General features: G+C 34.3%; 1 pseudogene; it reads right to left on the reverse strand.

Annotated features, from left to right (window-relative positions):
* Positions 1-5,508: 5,508 nt before the first annotated feature.
* On the reverse strand, positions 5,509-13,168 carry LOC149545869 (LOB domain-containing protein 4 pseudogene; annotated as a pseudogene).
* Between the last annotated feature and the right edge of the window lie 3,190 nt (positions 13,169-16,358).

Raw genomic sequence — 16,358 nt, forward strand, 5'->3', positions numbered from 1 at the left:
AGAAGAGTGGTGCTAACCAAAAGCACCACTATTGGGAGAGCGGTGCGGCTAAGAGCAAGGCATGTGACAATGGTGAGTAGAACTGCTCTATCATCGATGGCGACCACAAGGAGGAGTACAATTGTCAAAGGCCAAATCCAAAAAAACACAAGCTACCATGTAGGGGACATTTCCCCAATGAGCCAAAAGCTCCTATAGGTGGGCCACCTCCAAAGCTACTTTATTTGTTTGTAGTTGAATCTGTAACATGACATTGTTATAAATACATGCTTTAGCATATATAGCAACATTAACGTTAAGTGTATTGTTAGCATAAATAACTACATTGTGATCATTCCAAATGGTAAATAAGATCTCCAATTTGAAAGCGTGTCATATCTAGGAGTACTTGAAGGGAATCTAAGTGTTGTCACCCAGAACAACCATATGCCAAGAAAAAGGTTCTAGGTGGAAGGGGTGAAAGAGATCATGGATACGTCGCCAGTAACAGTGAGCCCATCCACAGAGACAAAAAATGTGCAAAAAAGTCTCTAGGTTACCATAGAAAAGGCAATGGGGGTTAGGAACACCCAATTGTCGCAGCCGGGGGCCCAAGGGCAAGCCTTGGAAAAGAATACACCAAGCAAAATGTGCAATTAGGCATAGTAATGCGTTGCCATATAGTGGCAAAACTATGACTCCAAACACGGTGAGAAGATTGCAAATGCTATCATTGCTTGAGAACTTCAACCATGGGTAGGTGAGGAATAGCCATTGGTAGCCAGCCTAGGCTTATAGCTGGTTACCAAGTGTCTGGATACAACTTCCAGTCTTTCCACCAAGGGCGAGAGGACTGAATGCCAACTTTATGTAACAAATGTGGAGGCACTGCAGAAACTAAAAGATCAAAAGTACAATTCCTAGAATATTCATTTCTTGCAAGGGAAGACCAACTCCAAGACCAAATTAAAAGTGTTAAATAGTCAAATTTGATATACATTAATATAGTCCTATAAATGATTGTCCAACTCCTAGAATATTCATTTCTTGCAACGGAAGATCAACTCCAAGACTAAGTGCATAGAAGAATGTTGATGTATCTACGTCCTTCAAATATAAAAAAGAGAATAAATCCTTTCTTTTTCTGGTCTTCTTCAAATACCTTTAAATTTGCTTACGCATTCCAATCCAACGCTGAACTTTTTAATTCCATATGATGCTATTGGTCTTCATGGTCTTCATGCTTGCTGATGGAGCAAGGGAAAAAGTATCCAAGTACTACACATGCCCTGGGTTTGCGTTGCTACTATATAAAAGACATAGAAATTGCGAAAAACCACCTTACCGAACATGCTAACGTATCTCCATGACAAGAGATGTCAAGTGAAGTAAATTTGGCTACATACCCTAGAGAGAGAAGCATGTATCTTGTTCAATCATTACAGCTTACATGCGTTGGTATTTGTCTTCATATCTATATATAAAAAGCAGCTTACATAAATAGGAATATGCTCTCATATCTATACAGCAATCTTCAGTGGAAGGTGAAGAGACAACGAAAAGAAAATGAAATTAACTATGAGACTTCATAATCCAACACTTTAGCCAAGACTGTGATATGTTGGAAGTTGCATTCTAGTCACAACTCAGAAATTAAGGACTGCTGGGCATTAGGCTTGAATGAAAATCAAAGAAGAATAAACTGCGATGTTCTTCTCAACCTTAAACCTTCTCTGTGTTGCCATTGAATTTTCTTACACGTGCATAAATGTTGTGGAAGAGGGTTTTAAAGCTACGACTGAGCGTCATTTATCCTTTGTTGTTTCCCTGCAAAGTTCCTCTGTTACCATGAAATGGTATCAAGTTGTGTAGAAAGGGCCATCTAGAGGAATTCCCTTATTCAAATAGATTTTTCACTCTGAGATGAAATATCTATTCGGAGGTGGAGTGTTGTTCACAGGTTACATTTTCTTCTTTCTGTTGGAAGGTCTTTGGTTGTTTTAAAGCAGTTCCCCATTTATTACATATTAGTGCTATAAATAGCACATTACAACTAGGCGATGGGCTTCCAATTTCAAACCTTTGTGAATGAGAATCTTCAAGATCAGAGGTTAGATTTTTTATTTTGTTTCCTCATTTCTCTTTACTCTGAATTACACACTTGAAATATCTCTTTGAAAACCAAAGAAATTACATTGTTTTCCATAGATTACATTCATAGTAAGTAGGATCTCAATGCCTATGATCAGAAGCATTTGATGTTTGTGGGATCCCATAAAATTTTTTGATAAACTTCACAATATTTGAACCTCTCGGTGACTCCAATCCTTGGGAGTGAGAGAGCAGTTGGCTCACATCTTTCTTTTCAAAGATTCTTTGGGTGTTGAGTTAGGTCATTTAAATAACGGGGAAATTTTGATATTCTTTATTCAGCCACAAAGCACATGTTGCCATTTGAATATGTCCCCATGATTTCATCTTCTAAAGCATTCTTAAAGTGTGATCTATGTGGTTGTTTAATGATTCTAAAATTCCTCAGCGTTGTAGGTCATCAACTGCACTCGATTCAAATTACACTCCTCTTGAAAGTTTGGCATATCCTAGTATGTTTACTCGAGTAACACTCCGAACATTAATTACTTCAATATTTTATTAAATTTCTTAGCACCCTAGGCACAAGAAACTTTCAACATTGAAATAAAATTCATCCTTGGTAAAGCTATCTTGCGAAATTGCTGGGCATAGTTTCAATATGCAGGAAACATTTTTGGTTTCACACATCATGTTTACATTTTCTAGGTTTCTTGGATTCACTTTTATATGCTCATAGGATTATTCACTGTGGCAGAATTTAGACTCTCTCCATATGTATTTTCGATACCTTTCTTCGGAAGATATGACTGAAAATTGAAATATTAAATACATAGAAAACCATGCTAGATATACAGCTAGTTTACATTTAATCTGGAATCATACTTTGCTATTCTTTAGCTTTCCAAATTTTAATTGCTCAACACACTTTTTACTTGGATGCGACTAGACTTTTGCAAGAGAACTTCAAAACTTTCCTTTGATTGCGTTATTACAAAAGTTTTCATATATAATGAGATATCATCACTTTGGCTTTTTGGTCCATGGATTTTCCCCAAAAATCTAGTGCTTCTTTGGCATTGAAGTTGATTTGTCGGTCTTTCGTTTTGTCAAGGAAAGTTATGAATTTTGGACTTTGAAAGAAATATATTAATTTTGTTAAACTGTGACTCATCTCTTTTCTTAATCTCTTGGTGTATTCCATAAATACATAACTCTTTTATCTTCAATTGAACTAATACTGATCCAACCAAAAATGACATGGACATTTCAAATTAAAGATGCTAAGCTCTCCATAAAATTTTAAGTGAAATTCACTGATTTGCGACTTGATTGTGATAACACTCAAAATATAAATATTTCAAAAATAATTTTTTTGACTATAGACCTTTTCATAATATATCTAAAAAGCTTCTAAAAGTTAAGAAGAAATTCTTTGAAATATGTAAATTACGAAAAATTAAAAAGAAACTCTTAATTTTGCAATAACTCACTCAATTATTCTTGAATCGTGGTAAAATTAAAAAGAAGATGTTTTTACATGTGCTTCAAACTTGAAGAACTAGACCAAACTATCAACATAGACCGAGTAAAGAACTACACTAAACTTTGGTAGTACTAAATTTCAAAAAAAAGAACAAATTTTTCATACAAGTGAATATTCTAATCTACATTCTTATGGGGCTGCTTAAATTAAATTTGTACTTGAGTTTAAGTGCTTCTTGGACATTGAAGTTGATTTCTTTGTCTTTCCTTTTGTTGATGAAAGTTACAATTTTTGTGCTTCAAAACTTAAATTCTAATTTTATTAAATTGTGACTCATGTCCTTTCTTTCTTTCCTAGTGTAATCTACAAATCCATAACCCTTATATTAGCTTCAATTGAACTGATTCCCATCCAACCAAAAAATGACATGGACATTTCAAACTTGAAGATTTAGATGAAACTATCAACATAGACAAAGTAAATAACTACACAAAACTTTGGGAGTACTAAATTTTAAAAAAGGAAAAAGAACTTTTTTTAGTACAAGTGAGCACTCTAATACCATGTTCTTATGGGGCTGCTTAAGTTAAATTTGTACTTGAGCTTAAGAAGGAATTTACGCATACTTTTGTGAGAGCCACTTCTTAAAATTATAAAATAAACTTTGAAATAAAAGGGACTTCAATAAGCAACCATTGCTTATTGGTCCACAAGATATCATCTATTTTTTTAATGTCTCCTTTCCCTAAAAATATTTATCTATAAAATGTATTATTAACATTTTAGTTTGAAAATCTATTTTAGATGTCTTTTTATCAATATAGATAAGAGAAGGTCTCCATGTCCGAGCCTAATTTGGCTATAGTAGTTACACCACATTTTAAGGAATATTTTATGAAGCAGTATACCCATGAAATTACTAATTCTGTTGTTTTGCTGCATATAATTTTTACACATGTTTTTGGAGGGAGAAGATTGGAGGGAAATGTAAAAAGTGGAGGGAAGAAAGCAATTTTGGAGTTGTGGAGACTTTAGTATATCCCTTTCTTTTTTAAACAGTTTATTTCCAAGAGTTAATCAGCAGCTGTATAATGAAAATCGAAGAAAATCTGAATTATTCTTTCTTACTAATTAGAAAATTATACAGAGACACTTTAATACTTATTTTTAGCACAAAAAAGAACTAAGCAGCAGCATGAGCATATGAAAAAAGGCTCCAACACATTCTCCATACTTTACTCCAAATCAGAAAATCATACAGCAAAATACATAAATACAAACACTCACAACTTCACTGATCATATAACTATACAAAAGAAATACAATATTATGATTTTCAATAACATTCAAAAGAATTTATTTTAATCAAAAAGCTAATTATTCCCGCGCATACACTTACCAAACATGCTGAACATACAATTACTCACCTCTTGTATCTCTACAACTGCCTACAACAAAGTGAGATCTACACATCTCACAAGTCATGCTATAACAATGTCATAAACAGACATTGTACTCGTGTTTTAAATACATATGATCAAACATAACAAAAGTAGACATAATTTGTCTTAATTTCTATTAATTTTTTTAATCTAACTATTTTTATATCAAACTCTTTGGTTTTTGTTTTAAGCAGTGCTTAAAGCTGCATTGCTGGTTGAATTCATGTTGTTAGTGTTATAATGCTATTAGACCTAATCATATCCAAAATTGATTAAGGATTATCTCTATCTCAATAGTATATGTTTTTTCAATATATTATACCTTTAGGCAATACCAACATATAGTTTTCGATAAGGTTTAGTAAATATATTATTTATCGCTCTAGTTTGCACCTCTAGTTTTCAAGAAGATATTAAACAATTCTTGTGTAAATTACATATCAAATTCCACAACAGTAGTTAATTTATATGGCACCAATGAAACAGGTTTATAAACCCATCCTAGTAAATCTATATGTCCATTGGCTCCCACAATAGCAGTGGATCGCGATCTTCATACAAGATCTCATCAACTAAATCATTGTGGTGCACATCTTGAACATCTAGAGATCCAACAAACAGGAGGAAATCAAGTTTATCATACTCTGAACGCATTTTGTAATGTCTATATTTTAGCAGTTGACCAAGTGTGTGTGCGTTAGCCTTGTTCTACATGGTCCTGAGGGCTAATGAAGGGTTTAATGGGATTCTGGAATGTTTTGGCCTAGTCATTTCCAGTTTGGGCCAAAATGAAGTTGATTTACTCAGTTTCAGGAATACTTACTATTTTTAGTAAGTTGGCAGGACATAGTGCAGGTCAATTTTGGTGATTGGATTTGATATTCCTCCGTGAGAGCTTTCTGATGAGCTATCACTTGCATTATTCGAAGTCCAATTGGTAATACATTTTAATGTCTGAAGTTTTATTAAAGTAACATCTAATTTAATTGTAAAATATTAAAGTGTTACTTTAATATTTATTTTATGAGGATGTGTACCCAAGGGAGACATAAGGGGTATTTTAATATATGTTTTATATATTACACATCTTTTATCCCACATTGCCCATATGAGTTGAGCAGACCCTTGGAAATAGAATAAAAGGAAGCATTTGTGGCTTCATTAGACAAGGTTGAATATGAGAAGAAATTGGTGTGTGAGTTGCAGCTCCGTTCTTGGCATTTGAGGATGTTTATCCTCTCTTGTAACATTCTAGATGTCATTCCCTTAGGGTTTGGTCTTTGAAATTTTTTGTTATCGGCTTCATTATCAGGCACTTTAGTTGCATTTCCAGCTACAGGAAGATTTGGTATTTTTCTCATATCTTCTTCACTACTTGTCCGACGCTTATGCCACTTTGAGGGAATGATATTATGAAGGTAGTGGACTAATTGAAGGACAAAGCACTATAGCAGCAAGTTCGAAAGCATGGGCTGGAGTATTTGTCAATAATGCTGAAGTAATTAGTGAGTTGATAAATCTGTCATGTATTTGGTTTTATGAATTATGAAAATAACATTTTATTGGTAGCAATTCATTTCCACTTTGCATATTATTGTAGTTTCTTTCTTGTTTATGTTGTATGATACCAATTCCATGCACAAAACACAACAAACAAATAAACGTTTGATTTCTGGAGTTATAAGGGGTTTAAAAATTAAATGAAGAAATAAGAGGTTGAATGCAAACTGTTTGACATAATTCCTTTCAGCAATTTGGTTTAGTTTTCGGGACATTCAAAGGTGCCCATTAAGCATTTGCATGACCTCCTGTCTCTTTGATGACAACTGAGACTCCAGATCCTTTATTCGCTTTTGTAGCTCATGGACTGCACTAATACTTCCATTGACGGGGTCCTTCACTCTTGCATTTGCTTCACAGACTACTTACTGACTCTGCTCTTTGTTCAGTCTCCAAACCCTAAAGCAACATTGCATAAATATCAGATTTCCACAACCATACAATTAATTCTTATGTTTGTTGATAAAGTTGTACTAAAGCTTTTTTTGATAAAGTGTGTTAAAGCCTTTGATCACAGTGCTTGAATCATCATCAGCGAGAGTTATTATTATTAGAACCCATTTGATTGATTGTTAAATATCACTATTGAAATGATGATACCCATAAGAAAGTAGAAAGGAGAAATTTGTGAGAACAACTTGATCACCACTGCATTTTTAGAATGCTGTACATGGTACATAGAATGTAACTATTGGTATTCGTGCAACTGAAGGAACTCAAAAATTGTCTCGTACCATTCAAACAAGTTGACAAACCCAAATGCATTCTTGATTCTATAAATAGTACTACAATTTCATCACTTTTTGCTACATGATAGTATACGGTGGAGATATTATGATGTTTGTGATATTGATGTGAAAATATTTGACGAACCTTCAAACAAAGAAAAATAGTACAACTTGTCAACAGCTTCCATTAATGAAAGCTTGGTTACTGCACTTACTCACCATGCATTCATCTTCTCCTAGATGACCAACATGTTGAAATGATTCCAGGCATTTGCCATATTCAAAATACAAGAATGGCCACACTGTTAATTGTAGAATATGTACAGTGTCATCAAGTTGCCAAGTTCGAGTAACAAGTTATTATACAGTTTGAGGAGTAGAATACCTAGGTACCATACTGAAAAAACAAAAAAATGGAAGCTTGTTTAACGATATCTCCACGGTTGGAGTATGGTCTATCACTGCAAGAGGTTGAAATTTTTTTTCTATAGGGTAAATAAGGGTTGTACAAACAAAATCGTTATAATCACATGTTTTAGAAAGGTGTTTAAAGCTTTGATTTATTTCTATAGGCTACCTGAAGTCAGAGTAAAAGGTAGATAGTGTTAAAGAAGTTGATGTAATTTTGAATAAACCACTAACATTAATTTAAAGCTTAAGGTGTGCTGTTTAAACCCGACTATACATAAAAATCTGTTTGGAAGAAGTGAAAGAAAGATTGGTGGCGAAATTCCCTCAGCATATTTGTCAAGTTTGACAGCAGAATAAAGATGAATTGTATGGCCAGAAAAGCTTAGTCATTTAGCAATAGGAATGAGAAATAGCTAGTCAAAAATAGCTACTAGCTTTATAAGATAAATGGTTAACTACTACAAGTATCTAAACTAAAGAAAACAAAATCCAGTTAGTAGACATTTCAGATGTCATGCTTTCTATATAAAAACAAAAAGTTTTTATTATGTAAGAAGGATTTCTAAAGCGTTATGCACCTTATGAACAACCGAACATGTATCATAGCTCTAAAGAATAGTAAATCATCAGAAACAATAAATAAATTAACAAGAGGAATAATAAAGAAACTAGAAGAGTAAATATTATTACACAAGAGAGCTTAATTGCTGTTCATTTAAAAATATAAATATCTAAATATGAGAAAACAATCTAAAATAAATGAAAAAAGAAAAGGAAAATTCAACGTCTATGGTAATAATTTAAATATTCATTTTAATAACTTTTGGTTGTAAGAAACATTACATTATTACAGCTCCTCCTTGAAATCAAATTAGTATGTTTTACTGGGAGAAAATTCAATGCACAATGCACACATCATACTCCTAAAATATTACAATAGCAATATTAGCACACTTCAACCAACAAAAACGTTTCATATTGATAACAGTATTAAATTTGTGCCAAAACACTGTTAATTATTGTTAGTTGGACAGTTGTTATTTCTGACCCGAAAATAGCAGCACTATTTATGGGTAGCTTGGACAGCTGTTCGTCCTTATCTATGAATAGCGGTTGTATTTATGGGTGGTTTGGACAGCTGTTTGTCCACTTGCCAAAAATTAGTAAATGGTTATTATTTACTAATTTTAGAGATTCCCTTTTGGACACTTTGCAACCAATTCTATTATTGGCTGTTGAGTTGTCTTAATCTTAGCCGTTGGTTTGATTTAATCTCGATCGTTGGTTTACCAACGAGAGTAGTATAAAAAGGGGTCTAGGGGGCATTTGGAAAGGAAGGCAGGAAGCTTTTGGAGAAGCAGTTTGCAGTGTTAGCAAACAGTCTTGCAGTGTTAGCAAGGAAGCTTTTGGAGAAGCAGTTTGCAGTGTTAGCAAACAGTCTTGCAGTGTTAGCAAGGGCGCAGTGTTAGCGCAGGGATAGCAGTGAGAAATATCAGCGGAAGAAATTAGGAGGTTGTCGAAGTTCTGCCAGTGTGAGGCAAGGAATTTTGTATCTCTTGATTTTCTAAAGTTTAATATAATTTCTCATTTGTAGAACTGGTTTTCCCTTAGGGGTTTTTCCAGGGACAATTTGTCCAAAAATATTGTGTTGATTGTGTTGCGCATTTCTTTCCGTATTTTAAGTGAAGTTGCAGTTGTGTTATTTTTCGATATTAGCTGGAAATTTATTTTTAGCAGTTTAATAATCATTTGTGATAGGAGATTAATAATCAGTGACTGCAATAGTTTGATTTTTCACATGGTATCAGAGCATTGTTAAGGGTAGAAGAGTTTTGCCCTAGGAAAGAAATTTTGATCTCTTTAGATTTATTATTGCTTTAAACCCTTGAGATGGCTTTAGCTGGTTTGAGAGATCAGGATAGATTGGATGGTGCCTCAAATTTTGGTGTCTGGAAGGCCAGAATTTCTTTATTGTTGGAAGAGAATGGTATCAAGGATTATGCTACCAGTGGTGTACCTGTACCAATGGATGCAACACAGCTTGCAGCATATAGGAAGGACGATGCCAAAGCGAGGAGGATTATCCTTGATGGTGTCAAGGATCATATTGTTCCACATATCTCAGAGCTAGATACAGCAAAGAAGATGTGGGACGCCATTCTAAATCTGTACCAGAATGCTACCACTAATAGGAAGTTGATTCTCAGAGAGAAGCTAAAGAATACCCGGATGAATCAGGGAGAAGACGTCACAAGTTACCTCATCAGGCTCAGACTTGTCAAGGATGAGTTAGCAGCTGTTGGAGATAGCCCTAGTGATGATGAGCTAGTGAGAATAGCCCTAAATGGGTTTACTAAACAATGGAGTGTCTTTGTTCAAGTTGTCAGTGGACAAGATACTTTACCGAGTTGGGATCGACTATGGACTGATTTCACTCAGGAAGAGTTTAGACTAAGTCTTGTCAATGGGGCCAACAAGAGTCAGAAAAGTGAGGTGGAACAAGAGAACGTTGCCCTAGCGGGTAAAGGGAAAGCAAAGAAGGGATCTAGCAAAGGATCAAATTCACAAAGTGAAAAGAAGAAGAAGGACCTTTCTAAGGTCAAGTGCTTTGGATGTCACGAGTTTGGCCACTATGTCAGTGATTGCCTAGAGAGGAAAAAGGGTAAGAAGCAGGTGGCAGCTTCAGCAAGTGTAGAAGAACTCTCCAGCAGAATGGAAGATGAGTTTGCACTCATAGCTTGTATGGTTAGCTCAACCTCACAGTGTGTTTGGTATATAGATAGTGGGGCGTCATTTCATATGACAGGAGTTAGAGAGTACTTCTCTAGTTACAAGGAGGAGGACACCAACATCCAGATTTCTATGGGAAACTTGTCCAAACTCAACCCTATTGGGAAAGGGACTGTTTAGTTTCAGAGGGAGAATGGAAAGATAATTCCTCTTCATGATGTGTTATATGTGCCGGGCTTAGGTATGAATTTGATTTCTGTATTTGTTCTTCAGGATAGGGGGTATAATGTATTCTTTAGAGGGACACATGTGTTGATTAAGCACAAGGATTGGAAATCACCCATAACTATTGGAGTTAGGAGTGGTCGCCTTTATAGATTGCAGTTTGATACTCCTAAGGCACTTATGAGCAACAATAATCCTAGAGATCTTGGAGAGCTATGGCATAGGAGGTTGGGCCATATTCATCATGGAGCACTTAGATTGCTTCGTGAGACCGTGACAGGTGTTCCGGAGGTGAGCACAGAGCATGACGATACATCTAAGGAGAAAGATGTAGATCCCACTTTATATAGACAGTTGATTGGTTCGCTTATGTATTTGGTCAACACTAGACCAGATATAGCATTTGCAGTAAACTCTCTTAGTCAGTTCATGGTTGAACCAAAGAGAATGCATTGGATAGCGGCTAAGCATGTGCTACGTTACTTGTGTGGTACAGTCGAGTATGGGATCAGATATGTTCGAGGTGAAGGTATCAGGTTGATAGGCTATACTGACGCAGATTGGGCAAGAAGTACAACAGACAAAAGGAGCACTTCAGGGTGTTGTTTCAGCTTGGGATCAGGAGTTGTATCTTGGTTCAGCAGGAAGCAGAAGTCTGTGGCTCTAAGTTTAGCAGAAGCAGAATACATAGTAGCTAGCATGGCGACATGTGAAGCTATATGGCTTCGGAAGTTGTTAGTAGCCTTGTTTGGTCAGAAGGTTGAGACTACTGTGATACATTGTGACAATCAGAGTTGCATCAAGTTGTCTGAAAATCCAGTGTTTCATGATAGGTCTAAACATATAGATATCAAATATCACTTCATCAGAGATTGTGTACAAAGGGGAGTTGTTCGACTACAATACATACCTACAGATGAGCAGGTAGCAGACATTCTGACGAAGGCTTTAGGAAAGGCCAAATTTATCTTCTTCAGAGATAAGATGGGTGTCATGCAGAACAGCTTCCTCGCTAAGAGGGAGTGTTAATTATTGTTAGTTGGACAGCTGTTATTTCTGACCCGAAAATAGCAGCACTATTTATGGGTAGCTTGGACAGCTGTTCGTCCTTATCTATGAATAGCGGTTGTATTTATGGGTGGTTTGGACAGTTGTTTGTCCACTTGCCAAAAATTAGTAAATGGTTATTATTTACTAATTTTAGAGATTCCCTTTTGGACACTTTGCAACCAATTCTATTATTGGCTGTTGAGTTGTCTTAATCTTAGCCGTTGGTTTGATTTAATCTCGGTCGTTGGTTTACCAACGAGAGTAGTATAAAAAGGGGTCTAGGGGGCATTTGGAAAGGAAGGCAGGAAGCTTTTGGAGAAGCAGTTTGCAGTGTTAGCAAACAGTCTTGCAGTGTTAGCAAGGAAGCTTTTGGAGAAGCAGTTTGCAGTGTTAGCAAACAGTCTTGCAGTGTTAGCAAGGGCGCAGTGTTAGCGCAGGGATAGCAGTGAGAAATATCAGCGGAAGAAATTAGGAGGTTGTCGGAGTTCTGCTAGTGTGAGGCAAGGAATTTTGTATCTCTTGATTTGCTGAAGTTTAATATAATTTCTCATCTGTAGAACTGGTTTTCCCTTAGGGGTTTTTCCAGGGACAATTTGTCCGAAAATATTGTGTTGATTGTGTTGCGCATTTCTTTCCGTATTTTAAGTGAAGTTGTAGTTGTGTTATTTTTCGATATTAGCTGGAAATTTATTTTCAGCAGTTTAATAATCATTTGTGATAGCAGATTAATAATCAGTGACTGCAATAGTTTGATTTTTCACAAACACACACTTGACAAAAGTTACAAACATGATGTTCTCATAGTTTAAATGAATAAAGAAAGTACTTTCACAATACTTGACGAACTATATGGATCTACAACTGGTTTCTTACAGGAGTTACGTAATTATGCTATATAAATAAGATGTTCATACTTAATTTCAAACAAAAACTTAAATCTGAAATGTGATTTATGTGATCTTATAGTTCTTGTAGAAGACAACTAACTGTAATAGAAACAAGATGTACATATCTTGTCCAAATAGTTGAATTCTATTCAAATGAAATGCACCTATCTTACTACCCTTCTAATTTACACTTCAATTAAAATCAATACAGATGAAGCAAACAAGTAAAATCATAATGAAACCCTGATATGTTTAAGAAATCAATTAGGTGGCTGTTAAGCACATGGGAATCTTGGGTACCATAACTTTGAAACTCGAAGTTATAAGCAAGCAAAAACAAAAGCCATAACAACACAAAACAAAATTGGAGCCAGTACTGAACAAAAATTGAAAATGGGCCCGTGGTTAAAAAATTACTTGAAGCTGTTTGATAACATGGTTGGTTCCATACACTTTCTGCACAACTGCGAATTTATCTGGATCATCTGCAGGAAAATGTGGAGCCAAAACACAATCTTCTGAGCATTTCTTGCGTTGCACTCTACAGGCTGCACAGGCTCCACTCCTCCCCTCTGCCATTGCTGTCGTAACTAAACCAGCAACAATGGGTATCCACTTTTTCCATAAAGGTTTTTTTATTGAAATAAATAAGAAAGACAATTGCAATTGAACAAACATGTTAAATAATTTATTGTATTAAATAGAAAAACATCAATATTTACTTAGACTCTTGGTTAGTAAGAAGAAATGACGTGCGTTGTTTTCGGAAGGTGGTTTAGGGCACGCCTTAATCGCGTTTTATTTGAATATGTCTTTTCAGTACGTGACCCGAAAATGAGAAAATGTGAGCCTTGAAAAGACAGAGTCGGTTACGTATTTGAAAAATCTGTAGCGCACTTTACACTTGGCCTATTCTGAATATAGGATTGTGGTAGAAAGATTTGTCAATGAATTTCACAACGCAAGGCCGGAAGTCAAACGAGTTGAACAAGCACGTTTAAAATTCTATGGTAAATTTCAAATTTGTTATATGTGTAATTTGACGTGTTTAGATTGAGAGAAATAATATTTATCTGAAGAATGGGAGGAAGGTAGATCTACAAGTCTAGTAAAGGAGTCTATTAGGAGTGATATGTTTTATCTACAAGTCTAGTAAAGGAGTCTATTAGAAGTCATATGTTTGATGAAGAAGAAAAGTGGATATAATTATCTAAATATTTATTCATATATTCATACACTAACCCTAGTATAATTACTAATCACCTAAATCTCACATCAAATTATTTGTCCTCCTAAGATTATATTTGTGGCATAAACTCAATCTTATATAAAGGTGAGCATCACCTGGGTAATATTTAAACTTTTATTATGATCTCATCTTTGAAAATTTGATGACAAGTAAAATGCAAATGCAATATAAATTTTAAAATGTGTTATTTATAGAAATGTTACATTGAAAACACATAAAAATTTATAATTTTAAATTATGACACACACAAAAAAAATTCTTAAAATTAAATAAATTTATTTAATTTAATAATCTAGTATTTCATTTTCTAATATATTCATATAAAACTACTATTTTAAATCTAAATTAAGAAAATTATCTAAATTTGTATTTGGCAAGTAATAATTGCATGTATGTGGACATGCAAATAATAGAAAATAAATTTGACCCTATTAAATTTTAGAAAACTATTTAAAAACCATCCCATAGAAAATGTTTTTTTGTAAGCTTGCACTCTTTATATTTAAATAAATTATGATTTTTTTTATTTTCTTTCTCTCCTCGTAAAAAAAGTAAATTACAAGTTTTGAAAATGAGAACAAAAAATATTTACAATATTTATCATAAAATTATTCAGCAAATGATAGCACTAAATAAGAAAGATTTATCATAAAAATCTGTTTGAAAATTTGAGAAAATGTATAAATATTAGATTAAAGAATATTTTAAAGTTATCAGCTTTACATAAAGGCTTGGCTTTCCTTTTCTCTAGGCTTTATATTATACGAAATCTAGTCTGACATTAAAATCAAAAGCCTTAGATTTTGGTTGTGTCATAAATACAAAGAAATTTAAATCCAATGAAGTGACAAAATAATGTAATATATTGAATTATTTTGTAGAAACAAAAATTTCACATATATTTGAATATCTATATTTTTGATAAGTGGGAGATATTTTCCATAGCAAGACAAATTGTGATATTGCTATAAAGATTTAACTATATAGTTTTTTGAATGAAACCCCTTGACCCATGTATCATGAGTAGGACATCATAGATATCCAAGATAACATATTCAGTGTGAACTAACCAATACAATAACTCATTTTTCAATATAGTTCCTTCGAAGTTCTCAATACATTTCCACCTTTACCGTCTACTCTAGTCTCATCAATTTTTTAACTTCAACATCAATTCATCAATCACAATGACACTTACTAAATGATACTTATAACCAAGGAAAATATATTCTCTTTATACCTTATCCTAAAAACTACTTGAGTTTTCCTTGAGGTTCCCCCCCATGTACAATGAATAATGTAGGACCTCACTAAGAATACATATTACATTAAATCGATAACTTCCAAAAATAACATAAACAAAATGTTAATCAATAATGAATAAATCACATGTTAACCTTCAACAGCCTTCACTGAATAAACTATAGATTATGTCATCTCAAAGAAATTACCAAAAAGATATCCTCAACCATAACCTAATCCCTCTAAGCCAAATTCCATCTCTCTTACCAAACAAAATTAATTTACTAGTAACTAGTTTTTGGCAAACTAGACCATGAGTGGTCTTCTCTGTTAGGATAAACCATGGACAGAAATAAAAACTACGTGCAAATATAACCAATAACAGAAAATAATAGATCACACAGAAATGAACACAAGGCACCAAGATTTAACATGGTTCACCCAATCCCTGGGCTACGTCCACCAAACAGCAAGTCCAATATTATTACAATCTAGTGATTACAACCTGATTACAATTTGTAATCCCTTATAGCTCAATACCATCGCAAGAAGCAATTTTGCATCACAACATAATGAAAATACCCAACCCTAAACCCTTTTATACAAGTATTAAACTGCTTTAGGGTTATAACATGTCGGCCATAAATTAGCCATAACTTTAGTGGCAAATCTACAAATGGAAAATCTATGAATAGTACCAAAAAAAATAAAATTATGAAGTATGTACAGTACTTTCCTGATTAGTCACCACAATCTAACAATCTCACACTTGACGACTGATCAGGCTCCACACTAAACAACAATCTCCCACTTGGAGACTGATCCTGTAGTAATTCTACTACCACATGGGGCTCTCACTAGATCAAACCAACCTAGACTCTGCTATTCTTTTATTCATGTTCAGTCTAAAAGACCAACTGAAGCTGAAGAGGAGCTCAACTTCTCCCTTGTTACAACTTTTGTCAACATATCTGCTGGATTGTCATTGGTATGTACCTTCTCCAACTTTAACTATCCATCCTCCAAAACTGACCGAATGAAATGGTACCGCAATTGTATGTGATTGGTCTCAGAATGTAGAGCTGAATTATTTGTAGGATGAATGGCACTCTAACTATCTGTGAACAAATAATTATCCTTCTGAGGATGTCCCAATTCTTCCAAGAAGAATTGAAGCCATATCATCTCCTTGGTTGCCTCTATAGTAGCAACATACTCTGCCTCTATAGTGGATAGAGCATTAATCTTCTATAACCTAGAAACCCAGCTCATGGTTGC

Source organism: Cupressus sempervirens, chromosome 7, assembly GCF_028749045.1.
Source record: "Cupressus sempervirens isolate cs-2001-9-10 chromosome 7, ASM2874904v1, whole genome shotgun sequence".
NCBI classification, from domain to species: domain Eukaryota; kingdom Viridiplantae; phylum Streptophyta; class Pinopsida; order Cupressales; family Cupressaceae; genus Cupressus; species Cupressus sempervirens.